Source organism: Heliangelus exortis, chromosome Z, assembly GCF_036169615.1.
Source record: "Heliangelus exortis chromosome Z, bHelExo1.hap1, whole genome shotgun sequence".
NCBI lineage: Eukaryota > Metazoa > Chordata > Aves > Apodiformes > Trochilidae > Heliangelus > Heliangelus exortis.
This window is the reverse complement of record NC_092454.1, coordinates 69898477-69923123: the sequence shown is the minus strand read 5'-3', so window position 1 is coordinate 69923123 and position 24647 is coordinate 69898477. Positions and strand designations below refer to the sequence as shown.

The 24647-nt window shown below is 39.1% G+C and overlaps 1 protein-coding gene across 17 annotated transcripts in view; it reads left to right on the top strand.

The window, feature by feature from the left end:
- Positions 1-221: 221 nt before the first annotated feature.
- The window catches only part of MEF2C (myocyte enhancer factor 2C), a 137938-nt gene continuing 113512 nt past the window's right edge, over positions 222-24647 (top strand). For 5 of the 17 annotated variants that reach the window (XM_071730954.1, XM_071730963.1, XM_071730956.1 and 2 more), the window contains exons 1-2: positions 223-373; positions 10427-10525. The gene's annotated coding sequence lies outside the window, so the exon portion shown is untranslated. Of the gene's footprint in view, positions 374-10426; positions 10526-14343; positions 14839-24647 lie in introns of those variants that run through there. The other 12 variants (XM_071730950.1, XM_071730957.1, XM_071730947.1 and 9 more) reach the window with 8 other exon arrangements.

Genomic DNA, 24647 nt, shown 5'->3' with positions numbered 1-24647 from the left:
ACTCAGAGGGTACTTTGCAGGGGGACAGCAATGCTGTATTCCTCTGCCAGCACTGACAAAGGTCTGCTTGTCAGCGATACCTTTTACAGCTAAATTTACTCGGGAGTGACAGAAGCAGGTGCACCTTGCCCTGCCAGACACTTGCGCGCCCGCATCACGCAGCCTACAGGTCAACAACCAAAGGAGAAAAAGCCCCGGGCTGCTGAGCAGAGAGTGAGTGAGGCAAACACAACCCAAACTGGGGGGTTTCTCTTCAAAGCCAGCTGGTCTGGCTTTATTCTACAGGAATTTTTTTACCTGCCGGTTTGATCAACGAAGCCCTCAGCAGGTGCTGACGGGTACAACTTCCTGGAGAAGCAGAAGAAGGGCACTGGTGAGTTTTAATATGGAAAATTATTAAAAAAATAATAATAATAATAATTATCCTCGAGTCTTTGGAGTGGTTCTGCTTGCCACAGCATTGGGGGATTCAGCTCGGGGCTACGCTCGCAAAGCTTTCTTCAGGAGAAAGCAGATAAGCTTTGTAGCATGCTTCGCATTTTATTTGATATGGTGCTTGATTTTAGCTTCTGCTGCCAAGAAAAGTTTCTTGAAAGTGACTGGGTATTTATAGTCAGTTTCTTTCAAACTGTTTCTATGAATCTGAATGGAAAGAACACAGAAGATTACATACAGCAGCACCAGAAGCCAGACAGTACTGGGGGTGTACTCTGTGCTCCCCCCCCCCAATCTACATCCTTTAAAATAAATGAGTTATCCTGGTAATTTCCAAATAATTAGAAAGGCTGTGTTGTCTGTAGATTCTTGCCAGTATTTGGAGCTTCAGTGGAGATTCTAGAGCCTTAGAAACTACTTCTGAGCACCAACATAAGATTACTTTGCAATACGGAAAGAGTGAAATTTAACAATCTTGAGAACGTTTTACAAAACTCGTTAATCAAAAGGATTATCACGCAAAACTGTCGCCTTCCACTAAAGTGAAAAGGTAAATTACAGAACAGAGGCTACATGAGAGAACTGCTTGGCACAATGCTTTTTAAAGATACCATAAACGTAAACAATTTTTCTCATTTTAAAACCACAAATTATGCTCGTTTGTGTATTCTATAATTTGCTTAAGAGCTGGGAAACTAGATGAAGAGATTTATTTTTCTAGAACAATAAGATTTCAATTAACGTGAAAACGTAGGAAAATGTGACCACACGTTAACATAAATATTTTGGAGGGGGGGGAAAGAATTTTTATTATGATTTCTATTTCAAGAACTCATTCTTTTAACTTTGTTTCACAGTATTCATTACGAATTGTTGTGTTAAATTGAAAACATTTATTTACGCAAGTAAACAGACAGAAAATTTGACCATATGAATCTTTTTGAGTAAACAGATCCCATATTCACAATTCACATGCACACCACAGAAGACACTAATGGGAGAAAGAATCACACATCAATATCCAGTCAGACTGTTTCTACTGTGGATATTCCCAGTATGTCAAAATACTTATCAGCAATGGACAGCCTAAGATTAGGATGAAAAATAATACATGAGGCCCTTTTACACATCCCTGATCTCTGATATTTTTTTTCAGCTAGCCTGTTTGGTTTTGGACCACTAGAATTGACAGGGAATTATGAAACATAAAACAAAACAATAAACCCCAAATTGCCTTTGAACTAATCAATGCCTATAAAACCTCACTGCTTCATGCATAACATTTGTAATGTATGGAAAACAAATCCCCCAAACAGCCCTTTAAAAGCAAGAAAAACACACAGCCTTTGGTTTAGAGCTTTTAATTCTGTATACTGTAAGTCTGTCAGCATTTTACTGTATTGATTTTAAAGGCTCAGAAACAGTAATTAATGTGACAAACTGCTGGATAATTCAATGAAATTCCATTAAGATATTTCACTGCATTTAGAGAAAAGGCTGCTTTGTAAAATAAAACTTCAGTACAGAATATTTTACTTTTCCAGAAAGATTGTTTAATGTTGCAAAAAGGGGAGATTACATACTAGATAATTCATACCATTAAACTTAAATGAGTGCCTTTTATTGGTCTGTTTCTTATTTTTCTCTTAACAAGACTTAAGGACATTCGGTGACATTCTTAAGTATTCAATTATTAATGAAATACTGAGAGATTAAGAAATACAAAATCTTATTTAATTCACTAAAACTTTGCTACTATTTCAGTTAGAAACAGAATCAACCCTAAAATGCCCGGCACGCTCATTGATTTCTGTACCAGCTACTCCCCACTAAGAGCTCTCTTGTGCATTTTCTAAGCTAAGGCAGTTTATTCTACAACCATCTTTTTACCTCTTTTATTTTGAAAAGGTACAGTCAATCTCACCTTACCACCACATGTCTGTCTTTCCCAATAAACCCAAGCTTTAGTGTCAGGAACACATCTATATTCCCTATTCCATAGTGCATGTAAATACAAAATGGGATTTAACCACAAAGCTTTGGCAAAAATCACAGTTTAGTGACTCTATGTCATGCACTTCAAAAGTTAATTCAAGGCTTTTCATACAGTATTTTCAAAGCACTTCATACTCCCTTCTTTCACTGGTCAAAACTGGACACTGTTCACTGAAGGCAATGAAACTGTATTTAAAAGTTAGGTAAGAAGACAAACTGCATGATAAACATTAGGGGGCAAAAGGGAAGATTTGAGAATTTTGGAAGAATTGTCTTAATGACTGCTTCATATATAGGCATTTAAAACAGGCAGATTTTCCATTTTTTGTTTTGCAAAGGGTGCGTGTATATATATGTATGCACATATATATACACACCTATGTATGTAAAGTGTGTATGTACATATATATGAGTATATATATATATTCACTTGATAAATATTTTTCCCTTGGTATGGTAAGTAAAATCTTATTCTACAAAATATATACCATTTCCTTCATGGACTTTAATTGATTCATTTTTTTGTTAAAAAAAAAAATTAAAAAAAATCATTGGTTATCAGTCTGAGACCATCTCCCTGAAAATCAGAGGCAAATCATCTCTCCTCCTTGCCAGTCTTCTGGCAAGGCAGGGAATCTGCTGCCTTGCCTGGGGGCTTTACCACCCCTGAGCCATTGCAAGTGGCTGCAGATGGACCCCTCTGCAGCTGCTCCCCACTGTGGCCCATTCCCATGTCATTCCCACCCCTGGCATTCCCAGTACCACTCCCATCTCCTCCCTGCTTTCCCATTTCAAAAATGCTGCTGCACTGAATGGCTCACCACAAAGAAGGTAAAGTGGACAAGCCCTTGACACAAAGTACAGCTACACAGGCTGCTAAGTGACTTGCCTCTTCCCATGAAAGTACTAGCAGCTTATTGCACAGCAAAACTGGGGTTTGCTCCTCTGTGAGCAACTGGCATTATGAGGCAAGTTCTGAAAGCAGCTCTGAAAAAAAAAAAAAAAAAAAACCACCAAAAAACCCAAAATTCAATAAAGGCAAGAGCAACAGTACATTCTATGCATAACTCTAAAGGCACTGAATTCTAAATCTAGTTCCAGCTTGCAAAGGATAAACATCTAGATTTAATATAAGGTATACTGGTTTGCTGGGAGTATGTAAAATAGCTATACAAAATGATCAAAACAATAATTTCTGCTCCATTCATAAATACATACATAGTAATTGTAGTTCTACATATGTAAAATTAAAAGTTGTGCTCTAAGCATATGAAGTTCATCCCAATGTTAATGCAGACAATGCACTTTACCCTGAAATCTGCATCTGTCAGGACAAAATAATGAGAGCTGAATAGTATGATACCCAGCCACTAAAGATTAATTTAGCAAAACAAACCTTTCTGTATCTGGGTTGTTTGGGGTTTGTTTGGTTGGCTTGCTTGTTTGGCTGGTTTGGTTTGGTTTTTAAAAAAAAACATTCCCCCAGTAATTTGCATCTGTCTCTACTTAGTTTTATTGCTATACCAATAATAATAATGGAAGTCTCTAAAAATCAATGGTTCCTACAGTTTTTGCATCATTTTTTCTTTGCTTTCTTATGTGGTCACTCTCTATTCAGTATAACTATATGCAAATAACCCTTTCAATCCATCTCCTGAGTTTGACACTACAGAAGAACGCTTGCTAATAACAAACTAACAGGAATTTAAATAAAAAAAAAAAATTAATGGAGATTCTACTAACTTTGAGAAAAATAGAAAAGATTCTGAAAGAATCTATGTGTATATCAGGAGAGAGGTCCTACCCCTGGAAAGACACAACTCTCCATTTAATTACTTGTCCTTGCACCAACTGATTTCATTAACCATTCAATCCTCAACCGCTACGCTTTTGATAGCACTTTAGATCCAAGGCACATACAACCTCACTGAAATGAGATTTTGGTTTGTATTCTTCCTTGGAAATATGAGAGAACTGGCTCCCACTTCAGGCAAAGAAACACTTGTTCCTTTTGTTCCTGGGAGAAATGATTCTTTAAATAGTTTCAGAACTGCAAGGTTTAATCAGCAAAAACGATGCAGGAACTCCTCACTGAATCTCACTTTAATCCAGAAATTCTTAACTTATATAACCCATTATTGACAATGCTTCTTAGATTATTTCAGCCCATGTGCCTTCTGCCCTGTCTCCACCCTACCTGATTACCTACACCCCAAAAGACCCTTTGGTCTCACTTAAGAGCTACAAAAAATCTCATAACTCCCTCCCAAATATTCTCCTTTAACTCTGCCAGTATAGCTATCTGCAAAGCCATGGCTGAAATCAGGCACTGCTGGACTGATCAGTGCAGGCTTCCAGAATGCAGCATCCCAGAAATGGGAATTTAAATCTGCACAGGAGTTGTGCAAAGATGCTCAAACTAGATCACAGGACAGCAACAATAACTTCAGATGAAATACATCTAAACCCAAGTACATCTCCAAACATGACCTCTGAGGCTTAGCTTCCTTCTAACCTCAGTAATATCAACTTTTTAAAGTGCTTCCATGGGAAGAGTTATAACCAATGACATCACAGCTGGAGGCTCATGGAAGTTTTAATACAGACTAACATAAGTGGCACAAGTACATCTAAAAGCTGACCCAACTATTGTGCAATTACATTTTATGGCCACAGAGGTTACAAGTTCTTCTTCACTTATCAACAAGAGCTGTCAACCTTCAAAAGGCCACTCTAAAACATCTAATAAAAGTTTTATATTAATTATTGTTTTGCTAATAGGCATACTAATATTACAGCAGCACTTAGGACACACATTTATGGATCAACACTTGTGCTAGGAGCTGTTCAAATGCAAAACAAAACCAGGAATTTAGTACTGAAGAGTTTGCAAGGGCTTAAAAACAATGCACTTTCTCAAAATGTCCAGAAAATGACTTATTATTGCTTGATCTCTTGCTTGATTATTGCATGTGTATCTGTGTAATATAGTTTGCCAATAATACCTTTAAGCCCTCATTCTATACACTAACCTATTGTTACTGCATTATATATTCAATTTATGCTGCAAATATCATCTAGCATACTCTGTTATCACAGGCAGGATGACTGACCTTTAAAATTTGCATATCATTTACTCCAACTTTGGTTCCAGAAAGTAATATGCTATTTGAAATCAAGGCAAACTGGCAGAGAAACAGCCAGAAAGCTGCGTGATTATCTATAATGTATCTCAAAGTCTAGTCTGGTAAACTGGGAACTGGGTTTCACAGAGAGAGAGAGAAAAAAAATAAAAAAAATAAAAAAAAAAATTTCCTCTTCTATTTGGGAATACCATTACAGCAGCTTTTCCTGTGGCACATTGGAACCTGTACCTGTAGGCAGGACAGGGGACCATAGTGACCTCCAGCAACAGGAGATGAAGTTGACCATTGTTTTCCTACCCTCTGAACAGGTTTGATTTGCATTTTGTTTGAATTGTGGCTAGGGGTCTATCCAAAACAAATCTCTACTTTGCTTGGCCCTCAAAATTACCATGAATTTCATTGTCTACACAGATGCAGATGCTGATCTAATTTGTAGCAGCTGCAGAATACTAATTAAGCCTTTTCTGGCCATCTATGGCTGTCTGCTTCTATATCACATCATCATGCAGTGCAAGAGAGACAAATGCTTAAGTGTCCCACAATTAGCAAGGGGGTGCAATCATATTTTTTTGTTTTGGGTTGTGCATTTTTTGGCAAGATATCTGAAAATATCACAATACCTTAGTCAGGCAATTCCATTTCAGGAAAAGGGAAAGAATGCACAGCCTAAAAAAAACCTTTTCCCCAACACCTTTCCCAGAATGAAAGAGGGCCAAAGGGAGATTCTCTTTATTCAGCTGGGGGATATCACATGGACAGACAAATGTTGTAGCATGAATGAGAAAGCTGGTTCTTAAGTAAAATACTATTTCTGAAACTTGGTATCTGGGAACCTTTCCTCTAGGAGGAAAATAGAGGGGACTGTGCTACCAGACACTTGCTTTGAGATGGACAGCTATTGTGAAAAAGTTTAAACCTTCTAAAGATGCACAAAATAACAATAAAATAGCAATGAAATATAAAGGGATCTCCGTCTGCATCAAGGCTAGAGGTTGTGTGAGATATTGGAAGAAAAAGATTTTAAAGACAGGGAATCCTAGTGCTCTACTTGGCAGATGGCAGAAACCTACCTGATCCCTCCTATAAATTCCAGAACTGGCTTGATTTAGTTTCTGGACTGAGGCCCTTCAGAACAAAGAGTCACCAAAGTGCAGTCTCCCTCCAGTGTGCTCTTCTGTCTTAGCTAACGAGCTGAATAGTAAAAATACTCTATTTCTTGGGTGAAGGCTGTTTAATAATCTAGGCAGACTTTAGTCACAGTTGTATTAAATCATACGATAAATTACACTTCCACCAAATGCCTTGCTTTTTCAAAAAAAATGTAATGTCTCTGAGGCATATGAAGATGCAGAATAATCAGACTGATGAACAGCAGTTCATGAAAATGACAACATTTCCAAAATTATGCTTCAGATACATTCCTGTACTCAAAACCCTTTTAAGATGAGGAATTGATTCCAAAATTTCCACTCTAAGCTCATATTTGATCTATTTTTATATTTTTTGCATAGGAAAACGAAACAAAAACATGTTTAGCCTGAAATTTCACCTTATTATGCCAGAAGATACTGCAAAAGGGGAGAGAGGCAGAACTGAAACTACTTACTGAGCTCCTGAGTTTGTCTCAGACTAAACTTTTGCTTGCTGATTTCTGACTACCACTGAAGAACTTCAAAACCCTTGATACATTTCTTCCATGCAAGTCTAGACTCACATTTTTGGAGTCCCTAAATCTCAACAGGGGAAAGGTCAGTAGGTTAAATTCTTCCTTTAGTTACACTTCAGTAAGATTATTGACTATAAGAACTGTCCCCCTAAAATACATCTGTGTGTATGTATATATATTATATATACATTTGGTGGAATGTTGTCATAAGATGACGAGGATATTTGAATATCTTACAGAGAGACAGTGGCTGGTACAGGAACTGGAGTTACAGCATATTCAAAGATTAAATCTGAGGCAGGAATAGGATCTGGGTGGCCCTAACGTCGGGCCAAGCTTCCATTTTAAGGTCTCGTTTGAAACCTAACAGCCTGCATTGGATTTCAGCTGACTTCAGAGGACTTTCTTTGCTGTGTATGAGCTTCATTGCATGCCTCTTCCATGCCAAGCACAAGATTCAACACTGCTGCAGCCATTAACTCCTTCAGATGCAAATTGTCTGATTTTCAAACAACTGACAGACTTTATGCATTAGTTTATCTCTAAAAAGCACGTGTGGCAAACAAAAGTAGTGGTTATCTCTAGGTCCAGGTCTGACTCTATTATTAGTCTGTGCTGTCATTCACAAAGGAAAAAACCACTATTTTTACACTTTTTGTACAATTTTAGTAGTATTTAATCTTCGAAAGAAAACATACTTGTCCGTGAAGAAGTTACCTTCTATCTAGTTCTAAAACAGTTAAAAAGAAACAAAACACACATTACAGTAAAAAAATTCTTGAATAAAAATAAGCTTCAGACAACTATTTATGAGATATTTAAAGGGCAGTATCAACTTGAAAACTACATTTTCAGACACTGCCTTTTGTAACAATGAAACACTTCAGATTACTAGAACTGGATCAATTTAGCAAAACAAACAAACTCCTTTTCAGTTGCTGACTTAGTGCATTTGGCAGCCTTTTCCCCTCTACAATCAGCCTCTTCCCTGCAAAGGCCCTTGAAAATACCGGCAAGGGAGCATGAAAAAAAAAAATAAAAATCTCATTTTATTTAAAAAGGGGGATGTTGAAAAAACAACTTTACAAAAGCCTGGAAAGTAACAGATAATGCCCCAGATTAGTCCACCTCCAAGCTTTCCATTGAGACCACACTTTACACTTTCCAGATGCTGCTGCCCCAACTCCTGACATGGCTCCAGTGCATGCCTAGGCTCCTGACATCCTCCCACTCCTTCCCAGCATCATAGGATGCCAGAATGGTTTGGGTTAGAACAGACCCTAAGGATCATCCAGGTCCAACCCTCCTGCCAAGGGCAGGGACACCTCTCACCAACTCAGGTTGCTCCAAGCGCCATCCATCCTGGCCTTCAACACCTCCAGGGATGGGGCAGCCACAGCTTCTCTGGGCAACCTGAGTCAAGGTCTCACCACCCTCATACAGGATTTTTTTTTTCCCCAATATCCAATCTAAATCTTTCCTCTTTCAGCTTGACACCATAACCCTTCATCCTATCACTCCATGCCCTTGCCTCAAGCTCCCCTCCATCTTCCCCGTAGCCCTGTCAGACACTTGGAAGGTGCTCTCCCTGGAGCCTTCCTTTCTCCAGGCTTGAACAACCCCAGCTCTCCCAGCCTCTCTTCACTTGTGAACCAGTTTTAACCTCACCATCCCATCTACACCTCCTGCACATCGCATCCCTCCCTCCAGATCTCTGCTCCCCTCCTACCCCCCATGGCTCCCACCACCCACCCACCCCGGGGCCGGTGGCCACCAGCATCCTTTCCTCCAGCCTAGCCCTTGACCAACAAGATTTTTGACTCTGCTGAGTGTTCAGCATCATTTATTCCAAAGCTTGGAGAGGTGGGAAAGGGAACTTCGGAGTGGCCCGATGGGGACGGGACTATGGGAGAGAGGTTGGGAACCCTCCCGCCGCTCGCTTTCCCGACGGCAAAACGCAGCCCGTCACTTCCTACCCATTCTCTTCCCCTACCCCCTCTTCCTCCCCTTTCCAGGGCTTCCGCTGCTCCTCTCCAGCCTCTTCACACACATATTACAGCCCCCCGGGACCACCCGCTCTCGCATTTAGCCGAACCCCGGCCGAACTGACACCACACTCGCCCCCCCCCCTCTCCGCCTCAGCGCCTTCCCGCGGAAAGAGGGAGGAGGAGGAGGAGGAGGAGGCGGCGGCTCCGGCAGCACCACCTCAGCACAGCCGGAGCGCCCCCGGGGGCCGTGTTGTATCCAACACCGCCCCGACAGCTTCTGCAGCACACGTTTTGGCATCTTACCTTTCCCCGCCGGGGTCGGGGGGAAACCGAGCCGGGTCCCGCCGCCGGGACCGGAGGCGATGGCCTATGCGGGGCGGGAGGTGCGGGGGGTAATGGAGCGGGAGGGGGAAGGTGGGGGGGCGGCTGTTTGGCCGCGCTGCCTGAGGAGATGGCGGCTCCTCCGCTCCCGCTGCCCGCTCCGAGCGGGAGAACAGCCCGAGCCGGCAGTGCACAAACCAACAGAACCACAGACCAACAGAACTACAACCAAACAGAACCCCCGGCCTCGGGGAGGTGTCGGGGAAACTTGTGTCCAGGGGGATAAGGGGTGGGGGCGAGGACTGGAGGGGTTAGGCTTCTCCAAACCCAGGTGTTCCTTGATGTTCTTGGACCCCTTCACCACAGGTGCACCAAAATTGGGCTAAAAACGGTTCTACCGAGGTCAGCCCGTGTTGCCTTCCTCCAGGCAGGCCCCAGGAGATGTGTCCCTGGGTGGTGACACAGCTGTCATTAAGGAAGGAATGGGTATATCAAGCTTAAACATTATAGCCTGTGGCCCGGACTTATAAATTGGTATTTATTAAACAATGAGACAGCCGTGTTTTCCAAAATGCATGTGAAAGCATGAATAGTTTTCTAAATACCAACTGGAGGATGAGTACTGCCCGGGATCAATAGTTTTGTAATTTTATTGATAGTGTAACATCCCTAAGGTAGCATTCAGATGGTGCTTATTACAGCTTCTGAAAACATCATCTTACTTACAGGTGATACTCCTTTTAGGCCTAAGTGCACATCAGTAAAGCCTTGTATTCTTTTTATAGAAATTGTTTCATACGTCTCTTTAAATATGTTTAAGTACTATAAGTTTGCATTTTAATAATACACTACTTCTGTGCTTTTAAATATCTAAGGTGCCGAACAAGAATTGTAAACTGTGAAGTAACTACTATGGGAAAGTCTAAGTAAAGCATTGGAGGCGGATGATTTTGACAATAAAGAGGGTGTATGTGGTGAGTGTTTAATATTTATTGCATTTAATATTACAAAGTACTATTTATTGTTTTCAGATTTAATGTTAAAAGCAAAGCCTGGAGAGCAAGCTCTGCTGCATTATGTACTTACAGGTACACCTGTGACAAAGGCTTTCTGTAATCATTCCTTGATATGTATAACACCATTTTAGTAATGACATGCCATTTTATTTAAAGTTCATATGTCAGCTGTGCATAACTTGCAAATATATTTTTTTGTGTGTGATGAAATGATTTTGCAAAGAATTTCAGCTCTTTGCAGTGATTTACAAAGCATTTAAGTGGTGCTCCTGGAATATAAATCCTACTATCTTTGAAATTATCTGAGTATACATCTTTTGTTCAGTATAAAAGCATATGGATTGAGGGAATATTCTGAATGAATGAAGAACAAATACAGTACTGTTGAATAATTTTGTGGGGTAGATTAATCTATAGCCTCGATTTCTCTCAGGGTGGGTTGCTGTGGCAACCGCCCCAGCTCACTTTAAAATAATTTTGTAAAGCTCACTTCAAGCACTGCACCCAGCGTGGGCCAAGTTTAAAAGCAGCCAGACATGGGAAGAAGTGTTATACTGCATTGCTCTTACAAGATAGGGAGGTGGTGGAAGAGAGCGAGGCGTGGAGTGGAGTGGGGTTGAGCAGAACTTTAAACAGAAAATAGAAACTAAGCCACCCCAGGGTTAAGATGCAAAGGAGGTGGATCATTTCATAGTAACTTTACTGCTTTTCAGTTTAAACGCCAGTAAAAGATGTAAGCTGGCAGCCCTATTTCTCCTAAGAGAAAGATGTATTCTGCATCCACAAAAGAACAAAACCAGGCTTTGATAAACATCTTCAAAGGAAATGTTACCTTGAGATAATCACACGTGCAAAGTGAAGAGAAATTTGGATGCACTCTTTACTGTTTTATGAATCTTTGGAGATCTGATTTTGTAATTGTTGCATTTTAACTGATGCCCCATTGTTTAAAACACTGCATGCCTCAGGTGGTGGATTAAGGAAAAAAAAATTAGTTTGTCAGCAGACCTACGTGTGACCTGTGGACAGCAAAAAAGACTCAATTTGTGTCTTGTGCCAGAAATTCGAAAAGGGTGCGTTTGTGGAGTGTCAGTACAAGTACAGACACCAGAACAAAGGTTTTTCACTGTTTGAAATTATTCCAGGTTTTAAAATTAAATGCAGCGAAAGAGAGAAAACAATCCTAAACACTTCAAAAGATACTGCACAAATTCATGCCTCATCTAACCCTGAGATGAGTGGGAGAGCCTGATCCCTCCCCTTATATCTGTTTGTCCATCTAGCATCTGAACTCTTTTAAAAATCGAGGTGTCCTTTACATGGATTTGATGAATTGTACTCATGACAAAAACTTGGCATGGCTTTAAGGTGCTCCAGTATGTGAAGGTCACAACTATTTAAAGATTGGGCCACAAGTGCGCACACAGAGGTGTAGTAGATGTGCTAAGCTGCTGCATACTTTTATTTTTTTAAATGCTTGCCTACTCTAATAATTGCTTTTGAGATATGACAGTGCTCATGTTCTGTCTTGCCAGCTGAAGGGCTTTGTTACCGACGAGCTAGAAACCTGAAAACTTACATATCCTGCACAAAATAAAGCAGATGACAGTCATTTTCAATTAGAGCACAGAAGTGTGAAGTCTCAACTTGGTTTTCTATTTTCGCCACTAAGAAAACATGGGTATTACTGGGTAGTTGGGTGCCGTGCTGGGAGACCAAAATTGTCTGCAGGAGAGGCATAACAAGGGTGCAACCCATGTAACTGTTCCATATTTCTTTTCCTGCTGTGCTTCATGCCAAACCTGAGTCTGAGAAAGTATTTCTTCCCCAACGTTACTCGGGCTCTGCTGCTGACACTGCCGAGCATATGTGCCTCTCACCACCCCATGCAATGTGCTTGGCTGGTGTCTGGCTGCCTGGTGGCTGTAGGCACACCACTATTACTGTCGTTGTTGTTGTTGTTGGTAACTGTCCATTGACACTTGTCCACTTGGTAGCTCATTCTCTCCCAGGCAGAGCAGGGCGTGAAGAGACCCACAGTCACTCGAGGGTATTCTCTGGGGATCTGGTGCAGGGTGCTTGTTAGAGCTGCCTCAGCTTTGTTATGCTCTGGCCGTGCTTTGAGCATCCATGTTTTTAAAAAGTGCAGTTGAACTGAAAAGGCATTTTTTCACTGTCAGCTACAGAACTTTGGAAGTAGGTCAGTGGCCCAATGAGATGTTTATAAGGGAAAAGACTGCAAGACCAAGGGCTTGTATCAAAATAAACCGAATGTATATTTATCACTGTTGCTTGAATTCAGTCGTTTGGTTTTATCACGCGTGCTGTTCCTATTTCCAGTACCTTAATCTATCATAAAAATAATGGCCTGTGCCTTTATAAACTCTCCTGCTGCTCTCTAAGGACTGTAAAAGTTAGCTATCTACATAGAAATTAAAACAAGTATCTGCAAAGTCCGGTGTTACTTCCAAATTATTGCATGTGCTTAATTTGGATTCAGGCTCACATACAGCTCACAGCCCTTTCAGTCTGGTTTTAAAAGCCAACGAACCTATTAAAAAAAAAAAAAAAAAAAAAAAGAAAAAAAAAAAAAGAAAAAAAAAAAGCCCTGTTCTTTCCCACCGTGTTCTGGCAATGCTGAGTTTCTATGGGTCAGCCTGACAAGACACCATCTCCTCCGGCTGTGGCTGGGACTCCTATGAGGAGGCAAGGGCTGTTGTTTTGGTTTTGTTTTTTTTTTCCCTGGCCATCGTTTCCCATTTGGGTTCAGGAGGTGCTGCCCCGAACTTTGCCATCGGGATGGCTCCCGCACTTCCCAGCGGGGCGGGAGAGGGGTGTGTGTGTGTGTGATGGGGCGAGGGGGGGGATGGTGTGAACCCACACGCTGTAGGATGCAAAGCCTGATGAGTTTGGGAAGTTGGGCTGCTCAGCAGACGGAGGGCTTCGGGAGAAGGAGCCCGGCAAAGGTGCGAGGAGCTGGGGCAGGAAATCCTCGGGGGTGGGTTGGGAGGGGGGTGGGGTGTGAGGGGCTTAGGGTCAGCGACCCCCGTGCTGCGGGGACAAGGGCGATGGCCGCGGGTCTGCAGCTATCCCCTCCCGAATCCCGCCCGGGGGGGTGTGGGAGCGGAGCGGTGCTGGCACAGCAGAGGGGACATTTCACAGCCCCCTCTGTCCCCCGGGGGCAGCTCTCCCCCGGCTGGCTCCGTCCCCGCCGCCGCTGCCCGGGCTGATGACCGCCCGTAGATGCGGAGCGCAGCATCCGCGCAGCCCGCGGCGGAGCTGAGCCGGGCTGTGTGCTCCTGGCAGCCCTTTGCAGCGGTCCTGCTGCCTTCCTCATGCTACTCTACCTCGCCAGAAGGGGGGAAAGGAAAAAAAAAAAAAAAAATCTGCACCGGCTCGCTGTGTTGTCTTCCCTCGGTATAATAAAGGATTGTCATTAGGTTTGCGTGTGGCATATGCCATTACCCCCACCGTAAAACTAAAATTAGCAAAATGTCAGGAATGGAAAGATTGATTCACCCAAGATGCAATTATCATTTAAAAAGTGCTTGATTGAGGTGCTGATGTTCAGTGATTTATTCTGCATACCATATACATAATTAAAGTAGTGTGGTGGAGTAATTTATCAATCTAGTTTAGACTAGAGGGGCAAGGAAGGGAGCTGCTGCCGCTGTTGCTGCTCTATGTTTGTTTTATTAAAACGCTTTCGGGATCTGATCCCGCCCCCTTTTTGCAAGAGTGAAACTGATTATTTCTCCAGCTCGGGAGGAGAGAGTCATTCGTTTGGGATTGTGGGAGAGAGAGAGAGAAATAGAGAGCCGGAGAAGGAGAAGAAAAGGGAGGAAAGAGGGAGCGAAGCAGAAAAGGACACCTCATCAGGCGTGTAGTTCGAATCCCGTCCTCGCCTCCCCCCTTCCCCTCCGCGATGTTACAAAGGCTGTGAGCTGCTCGCCTTTTCCCATTCGCCTGCTGTCACTTCCTTCCTGGACGCTTTCAGGACGAGTCCGGTTACTTTTAATCCGACCAGCAGCTCAGCCACTTTCTCCTCCTCCAGGCTGCACACACGCATACACACATACACACCCCAGACGTCTTCTGGCTGCTTATTGGATTGACTTTGAAGGTTGAGTGTGTGATTCAAGGAGGCTGCACGCTGAACCAGGTGGTGAATATTTAAGGCTGGAAGAAGTAAAGGGATTTTTTCTTTTTCTTATGAAAGGAAAATATCTCAAGGACTAGTCTGATCATCCATACAGCTAAATGTTTATAATGTAAGTACATGTGAAATTCAGCATCGGAATAAAACTATAGTGGCTATGGTACAAAAACCCTACGTACAGTGCCTATTGCATTTGAAGAATGCATCAGACATTGTATGTAGACTGGGACTGAGGTTGCTTGCAGGCTTTTAAAGTCTGCTAAGCGCACTGTCAGTTTCTTTAAAGTAACTTTTTAGCGAAATAACGTAGTTAAATCACTGTCTGGTAAATTATTGCTGACTTGTCTCTATCCATGTCTTTAGTATTTAAACTTTGATGAAGTTAGCTTACATCATTTGTGTGCTTGATATTGTGAAGTGTTTAAAGCTTATTTAATAGTTCACCAAATGCTATGACCTTACGGTGCTTGCACCCTGATTTATCAGGCTAAGGAAACAATCCAGTTTGAGTGAAATGCTCTTAAACTTAATTGTATCATAGGCTCTTTAGCTCGGGAGTTTAGGTAATGCATGCTTCCAAGTGTTTTAACTTTGTGCATCTTTCATTTGAATACTTAGGTTTCAGATGGAAATACCCCTTGAATTGATGTGGGAATTTAAGTCATAGGATGCAAACCTCTTTTGCAGAAGTATACTTTGGTCTTTAGTAGCACTTTGAGTAATCTTTATGTTTTTTAACATGAGGGAGTAGAGCTAATCGGCCTTACAAAACTGGCTGGTTTTGTTGCAGTACAGTTACTTAAAGGCTAGGATAAAGTTTAATGTAACTGAGAGACTTATAAGACTATTGGTGTATTATGTAACTGTAATACTTACTGTTTCCCATAAAACTTAGTGTGACCTTTTGTCAGACTTAAAAACAAAACAAGTATAAAGACAAGTTAACAATTCCCTTAAAAAAAAAAAGCTGCACAAAGCAAAACAAAACTTAATGAATCTTTGTGGGAACCTAAGCATTGTCTTATAGAACAGTTCTGTTTTCTTTCTTGTATTTAATAATTATTATTAGCAAATATATGTATCCTGAATTAAATACTGTAATATACAACTTAAGACTGAACCTTTAAGAGATTTAAGCAGAGAAAGGCACTTTAATGATATTTTACTGGTGATCAGAAAAGAATTATCTTGATAGAAAATGCATTTTCCTAGCACTTATCTGACCATCAGCTTAATGGAAAATGTCCTAGTTTCATATTTTTATTTTAAAAGAAATACAAGATGGGTTATAAACCAATTATATTCGATGCGAATGTGACTAGATTTCTTTTATTGGCACTTTCCCGGGTATTGTGGTTGAAGAGTAAAGATGTTTATATGGAGTATAATAACTCTAATCCCTGGAGGCTTGGCAGGGCATGGAACTATAACCACCTGTGAACCAGTTCTAACCTCTGTAAACGCATATATACTGGTTTCCAAATCAAACACCCAGCAAATAGCCACTTTTGGGGTTTAAAATTTTGTTTGCTATTTGTGATACATGATTTTAGGTGCCTAGCATGAAGTCAGAAAGCATGCAAGACTTTCTTTAACGACTTTTATTAAGATACCTTTTCTATCATTCCTTCTATATTAATGGATTCACAGTTCGTATCAAGTCTAATGCTGAAGTCTCTGCTCACACTGAAGTCCCTTTGCAAGTAGTGGAAGATTCTTTGAAGAAGACCTTAAAAGAATGGCTCTTAGTTCAGGGTGTCTGTGTTCCTTGTAGTGCAATTTCTTTTATTTTAAAATCTTGTGTTTTATATATATTTGTATTAATATGCCCTACATAACTAACATGCAGAAGATGGGACCTGAACATGAAAATCTTTCACATCAAACCTCACTTAAACCACTACTCCCACTGACAGACCTGAGACTACTTCTGTGAAAATGAACAATTTACAGGATCGTGCCCCCTAGGAGACCTAAACCTCGTGCCTGTCCCGTAGGTGTTTTAGGACAGAGATGTAAAGAATGTAATTTTCGATGTCCTATAAGTGAATGCAAGGAATCAGGTATGTCTGTGTCCTCTTAAAATTACTTGATCAAGAAAAAAGGAAATTTAGGCTTAAGAGCCTTATAGAAATTGGTACTAAATGACAGTGTGTGAGATTAAGTCTTTTATAATTATGATCATGAGCTGCTAGTTTTGGAGAAAAAGCAGAAATATACTTTTTTACTGGGAATTTTCTTTCAATTTAGGAGCAGAGATTTTTTTTCCCATTTTTTTATAAACACACTTAATTTGGCTACCTGAAACACATAGATTCAAAACCGGACCGATACCTCTCTTAAATTGTTCTGTTTCTAAAACATATAAAATACAGGCAAAGTTCAATGAAGCTTTCAGAAGCTTTTAACAAAAGTTTACCTCCGAAAGACTTTGATAGGTCACTATTTAGCAAAGAAATAAAACTACATAAAAACTTAGGAACTGAGCAGGAGTTGTGAATACTATACTTCTGCAAACTTAATTTCTTTTAGTTTTACTTTTGCCTGTAACAGGTTAATTTATTTTTTTCACCAGAATAGTTGAGTTCATCAGCAGAGACAGGTAAGGATATTTCTACATCTCATTGAGCAAGAAATCATTAACTACTCAGGTTCTTGATAGAATAAGCATTTGGGTTTTGATACGCAGACTCCAATCTTACCTGTTGGACATGACTATTGTAAATTACATGGTAATATATCAAAAAAAAATCAAGTAAGGTGCAGTGGTATTTCTTTTCTTTATTCTCACTAATTATGAAGATGTAATTTGAAGGAGTTTATAGTCTCTGTTTTAGCATTTTTAAGAATACCCAAAGCACTTATGTTTGTGATGAATTTTAAGATTTTAAAATTTTGTTATGTGATATCAGCAGAGGGATTTTGCTATGACCTCATTTAGGGTTTGCAGCAACTTAGGTATAAAATACAAAAGATTCATACAAGGTATTCCAAACTGCTAGAAAACCTCAAGTTTAAGAGTAGGGTTAGTATTTTTGTATTTGGAAGGGATGAAAACACAGTTTTGCATCCTATTTCAGAAATGAAACGTGCTTAGAAGAATTCTAGTCAGCAAATACAACTGATGGTGCAAGGGAAAAAACGAAAAATTTAGTTTTTTTAATTTTCTGCTTTTGAAAGGCAATATTTGGGTCCTCTGACCAGGCTAAAGGTAAACTGATGGTCCATGTTGCATGCGGACAGGTGATTAAAAGCTGGGGTCTTCAGTCCTCGACTTTAATCCCACTGTCTCATTGACTGCAGTGCAGTACAGCTTGTCTGTTCACTAGAATCTGTCATCTTTAGGAAATCAGAACAGCTTATAGAGACGATTCACAAAACCAACAGTGACAACAAAGTCTTATGTGACTCACAATAGAAGGATTAGGCAGTTCACATGTCATTTTGATTGGGCAGAGATAAAAGCTGGTTTCTGCAGCATGGCAAGGCACACTTCAATTTCAATTGATTATTTTATAAGACATCTATAGCTCTGTTGCTTAGTCATTGCTAAGTGCAATTTGAAGGACAGAAAACTCAATTTTGACATTACTGGTTTTGTATGACTTTATAGTAAAAGACAGAGCAACTTGTACCACTGTTATACAATTTTTTTAAAATACTGTTTAATTCAGTGCTCCTGGGAAACATTTAAAATGAAGTAGGTGATTGTCCTGGGATTTTCAAAAAACATTTTTGTCTAGGTGGTAGCCTGTAATAGCAATTAAAAGTTCTTAAAAGTGACTAGAACGATACTTGCCCTATTAAGAGATTATGTGAGAGTGCATAAAACATTCCAGGGCTTTGCAGGTTTACCAAAAAAAGTATAATATTGAGAAGCAAGTAAGTCATCTTAGTTTACCTCTATTCTGTTCTTTTTAAAAGTTTAATATGATGTAAAGCTATACTTCATGTTGCATATGTGAACACAGTAGTCTGGTTTGAAAGCAGCTAGGAAATTAAATGCTGTCCCTATATTATTAAATATGTCACTTAGCAGTGAGAATAGAATTTCAGCTATTTGCATAGTTTAGTTAAAACCATAACCTACAGCCTTTAACATTTGGAAGTATGAAACTTTGAAGTTGATAACTTCTATGCTAATTTCTTACCATTTTTCAAAAGGACTCTTTTTTTTACCCAACTGATGCCTCCTAGTGTTTCACATAATAAAACACTAATGAGTCAACCATAAATGTAAACATTGTTTCTTTCATTGTCTTTATCTTAAGAGATACATAAAATTAATATTTATGTATTTAATTTTGTGTGTGTTATTATAATCAGACAGGAAGCTCCTGTAAATTCAGATGTTTCATCTTAATGGACACTGAAAGCACATTTTGATTTCCTTTCATTCTAGCTTTGCCTCGATATATTTTGTAAAGTTTGTTACATGTAAAGTACATTTTCTTTTTCTCCTTTTGTTTCCTAATTTGTATTACGTTAACTTCTCAGCAATATATTTTGAGGCTCAAAGGGCAATTAAAAAATTCTGGTAGGATAATATTTTGAAAAGTAAGCCCTTGGAAATAGGCAATAATTGCAATAACAGAAATGTCTGAAATATCCTGAAGTAACTCACGGCCCTAATAAGAGGAAAAAGACTGGTCTGAGACATGCTCGCTCATTACAGTCCTTAAAGAACAGTTACCACATTTTGTAGTTGTTTCTGGTTACTTTACTGTATTAGGACAGTTTTCAAATGTGCAGAGCATGCATCTTACACTTTTGATTGTGTATGTTGATGATCAGTGCTTTGGAAAAGGAATTTGTGTATGTAAAATTATGTAACAGAACGTGGAGTGGAAAAGACTGAAATATAGGGACCTTTTCTTACAAGTTCAGTCTGGCCATCTAATTTATAAATACGTGAAAAGCATCTGATTACATTAGATTTGTCTCATACAACAGTAGAATTTTATTTTATTTTTTATTTATGAAAGGCTGTAATTTTCAAAAAGTTGCCAGTGTGACAAAATACAACTTCTGGTCCGCAGATGAACTGTCAGGTATGATCTATAAAGAAGCAGCCAAGGCTGAGTGCAATTTTGCAGAGTTTAATGTTATACAGTTTTATATGAAGTATGAGATTAATGTAATGATTACATTGGAAATACAGGGTGTTATTCTAAGAATTTGAAGAAAAGTGGTGGAAATCCTAGATACTTTTTCTACCGAGTCTTAAAGAAATATGAATTTATTTTGCAATTACAAAATAAGTTTAACAGTTAATATGGGTAATAAGAATTTGTGTTCTCACCCAGGTGCCTGCTTACAGATGAAATAATTGCTCCCCACTGAATACAGAGAGTTAAATCTATGTGTGCAGATCTCAGTCATGGGAATTAGTGTTAGGTTTTAGACTATATTAATAAAACAGTTTTTAGGATTTTGTCCTGCCACCAACCCTGTTAGTATAATTCTTTTTTTTTTTTTTTTTTTTTTTTTTTTGTTCTGCCATTAGTTTTAACCTGCAAAGAGACCTTCCTGAGGTCTGCAATATATTTAAGTTATCCTAGACTTTAAACTTTCGTGCCTCTTTAAAGAATTTCAAAGCGTGCAAATGGCACCCGTTTTTCAGCTAGGAAAGATAATATGCAAAAGTGATAGAATCTCCTCAAATAGCTACATTGCTTCTTCCCTTGCAAAAAGAAAGTAGATTTGCAATACAGGGAAGCGTGGAGAAGAACCTTTAGGGAAGCTCAAGTGTAGGAGTATTAGTCTGAAATAGAGCTAAACAGAGTTCTGCTAAGTGATTTTTCCTTTTTACTTTTTTTTTTTTTTTTTTTTCTTTTGCCCACTTTGTAGCAACTAAATACATTTAGAATGCAGGAGTGCAGGAAATTCTACAAGTGCATTATCCGACGTGTTCAGAAGCAGCTCTGTATAAATTACTTGAAAATTATTTAAAAGCATACGAAATGAACGCTGGTGCAAGAGGGATTCAGCCCCAGTGAGGGCTGTAGCCTGGGCCCCTTTTGTAATTCTTTGAACAGGTGACTTCGGAGTCACCTGCTTCAGCAGGTTTGATGTACTAATCTCTGCCTTCTGCCACCTTCCTGACATTGGAAGGTTGCAGGAGTTTGAGGGGAGATCTTCAGAGATCCTGGACAATACAGCAGGTCCTGGAAAGTCAGAGTCTGCAGCCTTTGTGTAAGTTAACCATAAAGGAGCCCAGAAATTGGGGACAAGGTGGAACAGATGGCATAAAGCTCCTCTCTCTTTTCCCAGGTTTTAAAGCCCTGCTGATGCAAAACTTTGAATCCAACCTAACAGGTCTTCTCTGACTCTTGTTTCTTCAGCTGTATGATTGATTAAGTGAAATTGTATTATCGTGAAGATTATTATTAACCAAATGCCAGTGCAGGAATCCACCCTCAGGTATTGCTGTCTTTTATCTCTCTCTCATCCTGTAATCGCAAGATGTACAGTTAAGTAAACTGAATTACAAGTAACATTATTTATGTTTGCTTTTATAGATACAGGACGCATGCCATTTGTGGAACCCGTGCTCAGTTAAATTTCACTATTTACTTTTAAGTAGTCAATCGATAGCTCTTAGCAAAGTATGTACAAAGGACAAGGAGGGAGGATTGTGAAATTGTTTATAAAACACATCTGCAAAAGCAAACATAATGCAGAACATTGTGCACGTGAAACATTACTTTAGTAGTATAAAAAACAAGTGTCACAGTTGCATATGCTATTTATTTGACTTCAAATAAATTCTTCCCCCTACTGAAAAATATATTGTGATATGATATTATATGTGAAATAATCGTGCACTGTTTTAATAATTTAGGTATTGTCGGTTCACTTCAGAATTTAAAATGTTACAGAATGTATCCAACAGTGTAAGAAGCTAGACTACAGCACTTTTGATTTAAAAATTCTAGATGGAGTTCTCAGCAGAGATATTTTCAAATAGTTTATTTGCAGCTGGGTTGAAAAACTGTCCCTAAATATCCAGAGCAGAGGGGGGTGGAGGGATGTTGTAGAGAAACAACAGAAGATGGGGGTTCTGTGAGCATCCTATAGCACTGGCCCATGTGTCCCCTTCAGCCTATCGTTTTAGCTTCAGATAGATGCTGCCAGGAGCTCCCCTCTGGTTGCCCTAATCCTTAGGAATGCCTGGGCAGGTTGTAGTGAAAGTTGGTACTGTTTGAGGATATTCTGTGAAACCAGCAGGAGACAGTATGTTCTTTGCACTTGTCCTCAGGCCTGCTTTGTCTCTGTCCGTCTGTGTCCGGAATTGGGCAGGACGGTTGCTTTTGCCTATATTGAGTAGGAGAAGTGGTAGAAACAGCAAAAAAAAAAAAAAAAAAAAAAAAGAGGAAGGCTTTTAGGAAGGTTGGGAAGACTGTGGCTACGGAATATTTGGTAACTTGGTGTGCAAATGGAGGAGAGTGGACAGTGCATACTAGTCGAAACCTTGATCTTGTAGTTTCTTTCAAATTATGTTAGTGTATGAAATTCAGCTTGCTAATCCATAATTGTTGGGGATGTAAGGAAACAGTTTTGACAAAATAATAATGATTACTGTTTAAATGTATTCTGTACCTATAAGGAACTGATCTTTAAAATAGTATTTGGCGAGAAACTTTTTTTGCGGAACCCTGAGGAGAAGCAGTCAGTTTTTCCTTTATCTTGCTTATGTCTATAAGATGCAGATAAGAAACTGATATAACAGCAGAATGAAAAAAAATCCAGCTTATTATGCCACTGAAATAAATTAAATAAGTGTGAATCTTGCTTAATCAAACTTCTACGTGGCACTTTTTTATATCAGAAGACCGAGTCAGGGAATGCATCCTTGCAGTGACATACAGAATGTACAGCTTTAACAAAAGCACAGGCATATAAATTTTAGGCACTAGAAATATCACCATAAATGTTAGTGGGAGCCTGTGAACTGTTAGGATCATTTAAAACTAAATAGGACAAAGAAGAATTTTTATTACTGTTCTTGGGAGCATACAGTGAAAGAAATATAACTAAGGCTTGATGCATTGCAAGTACTTGTGTTTATGCGATGTCTTGTTAGCAATTGGTAATAATTTAAAATATCTTTTTAGATTGGAATATAATATTCCATTTTTTCCTTAAAAAGAAACATGATGGGATGATTGGTGAGCTACCTAATTAAAGCAGAACTGCCCATGATTACATGTATAGAAATGGAGAATGCCTACCTATATCCTTGGTAGGTAGATAGGGATAATAATAGGATCTGGCATTTTTGTTTTGGTTTTGATGCTACAATTAAAAAAGATTATGCATAGGACAGAAACAGAAGAATATTCATCTACATTTACTATAGTAACCTTGTCATACAAGTTGAAAATTTCCAATACTTGGTACTGACAAAGCGAAATGCGAAATCTGTCCCGAGTACACATTCCAGTACTTAAATCTCTGTCCAGAAGGTTAAGTTTATTTCATTTATATTTCCAGTATATATTGCCACAAGATGAGCATTGTATTCTGTGGTGATCAGCAAAATAGTCATCTTGAAGGTGTCCTTACTGAGTGCTGTCTTTTCTGTAACTGCATGCTTTAAAAAAGGAATTTGTCAGTGATAAGATACAGTGTTGATAGGCATAATGGTAATCCATATGACAGATACCAAGAAAGCAATAGAAGGAGTGGTATTTTTTCATGGCATTTTAATGCTATTAGGATTTTTTTTCCCTGCTTCTAATCCCGTAGAAAAATACTTACTTGAAAGCATCAGGATTTCTCAATGGAGGCTGAGTGCATTATTTATTTAACTCTTGTGTTTGTGTTTGGGGTTTTTTTGTTTTTTTGTCACTTAATAACAATATGAAGCAATATTTGATACAGTAAAGAGTCATGACACAAAATAAAGATATTCTGGTCTGTTCTGAAGAGGAGTACTTGTCATGTATCTGGACAAGTGGTGATTTTCTGGTGCTGCCTTCTGTTACAAGTCGCTAAATGTCTGTAAAGCAGTAGCACTATGTTCTACCACTTTTTTCTATATAAGATTAAAGGCAAACCTGTTGTGAGACCATCACTACTTCGGCTACACTAAACAGGACATGGAATAACACTTTTGCAGATTTCTGATAAAAAATTATTTTGAGGATGGTCAGGAAGAAAGTATTTGTTCTCTCCTTTCTCTCTACTGTTTTCCAGATGTGGTCGGAAGGAGGATCCTGTTCCACTAATGGATCAGACAATTGCTCTGTGACTTAAACATAATCCTAAAAATAGATGTTACATGTTTGATAGATAAAGGTTCAAAATCAAAAGGAGTTTTTTAAATCACAAGGAAACTATAGGCATCTCATTTTGTGAGGTTGCCCTCCTGATATTTGTGAAAAAGGATCGTCAGTATTCTACTTCATATGTTGGTCTGAATGCTAATCTTAAATGTAGAATGGTTAAATAAATACCCACTATCATGTCTGTTCAACAGAGCACATTTTTAATATATCGTGATCTAAACTAGATATCCAAGATTAAAATAGAATTTTTAAATTAAAAAAGTAAACCTGGCGCATATGCATTTCCAAAGTGTGATCCAAATTTTAAACAAGTTTATTGAATATAATAATCTCCAGTGACAATTGCAACCTGTCAGTGATGTTTTCCTTAGAAGACCAGGGAGCAGGATCCTTCAATATGAATCCCAAAACTTGAAAACAAACGGCGAATTTTAAACAATATATTGTATATCTTCAACATAAAGTCCAATAATCATCATCCCTAAAGGGTTACATTATTTGATGCAACAGATGCAAACGAAGTGCAGAAACTGCACAACAGGCTGATGCATACAATAAAAGAAAAGGACTCAGCACCCATAAATGTAATTTTAAATACAGCTGCAAACTTTGTTAAGTTCTGTTTTGC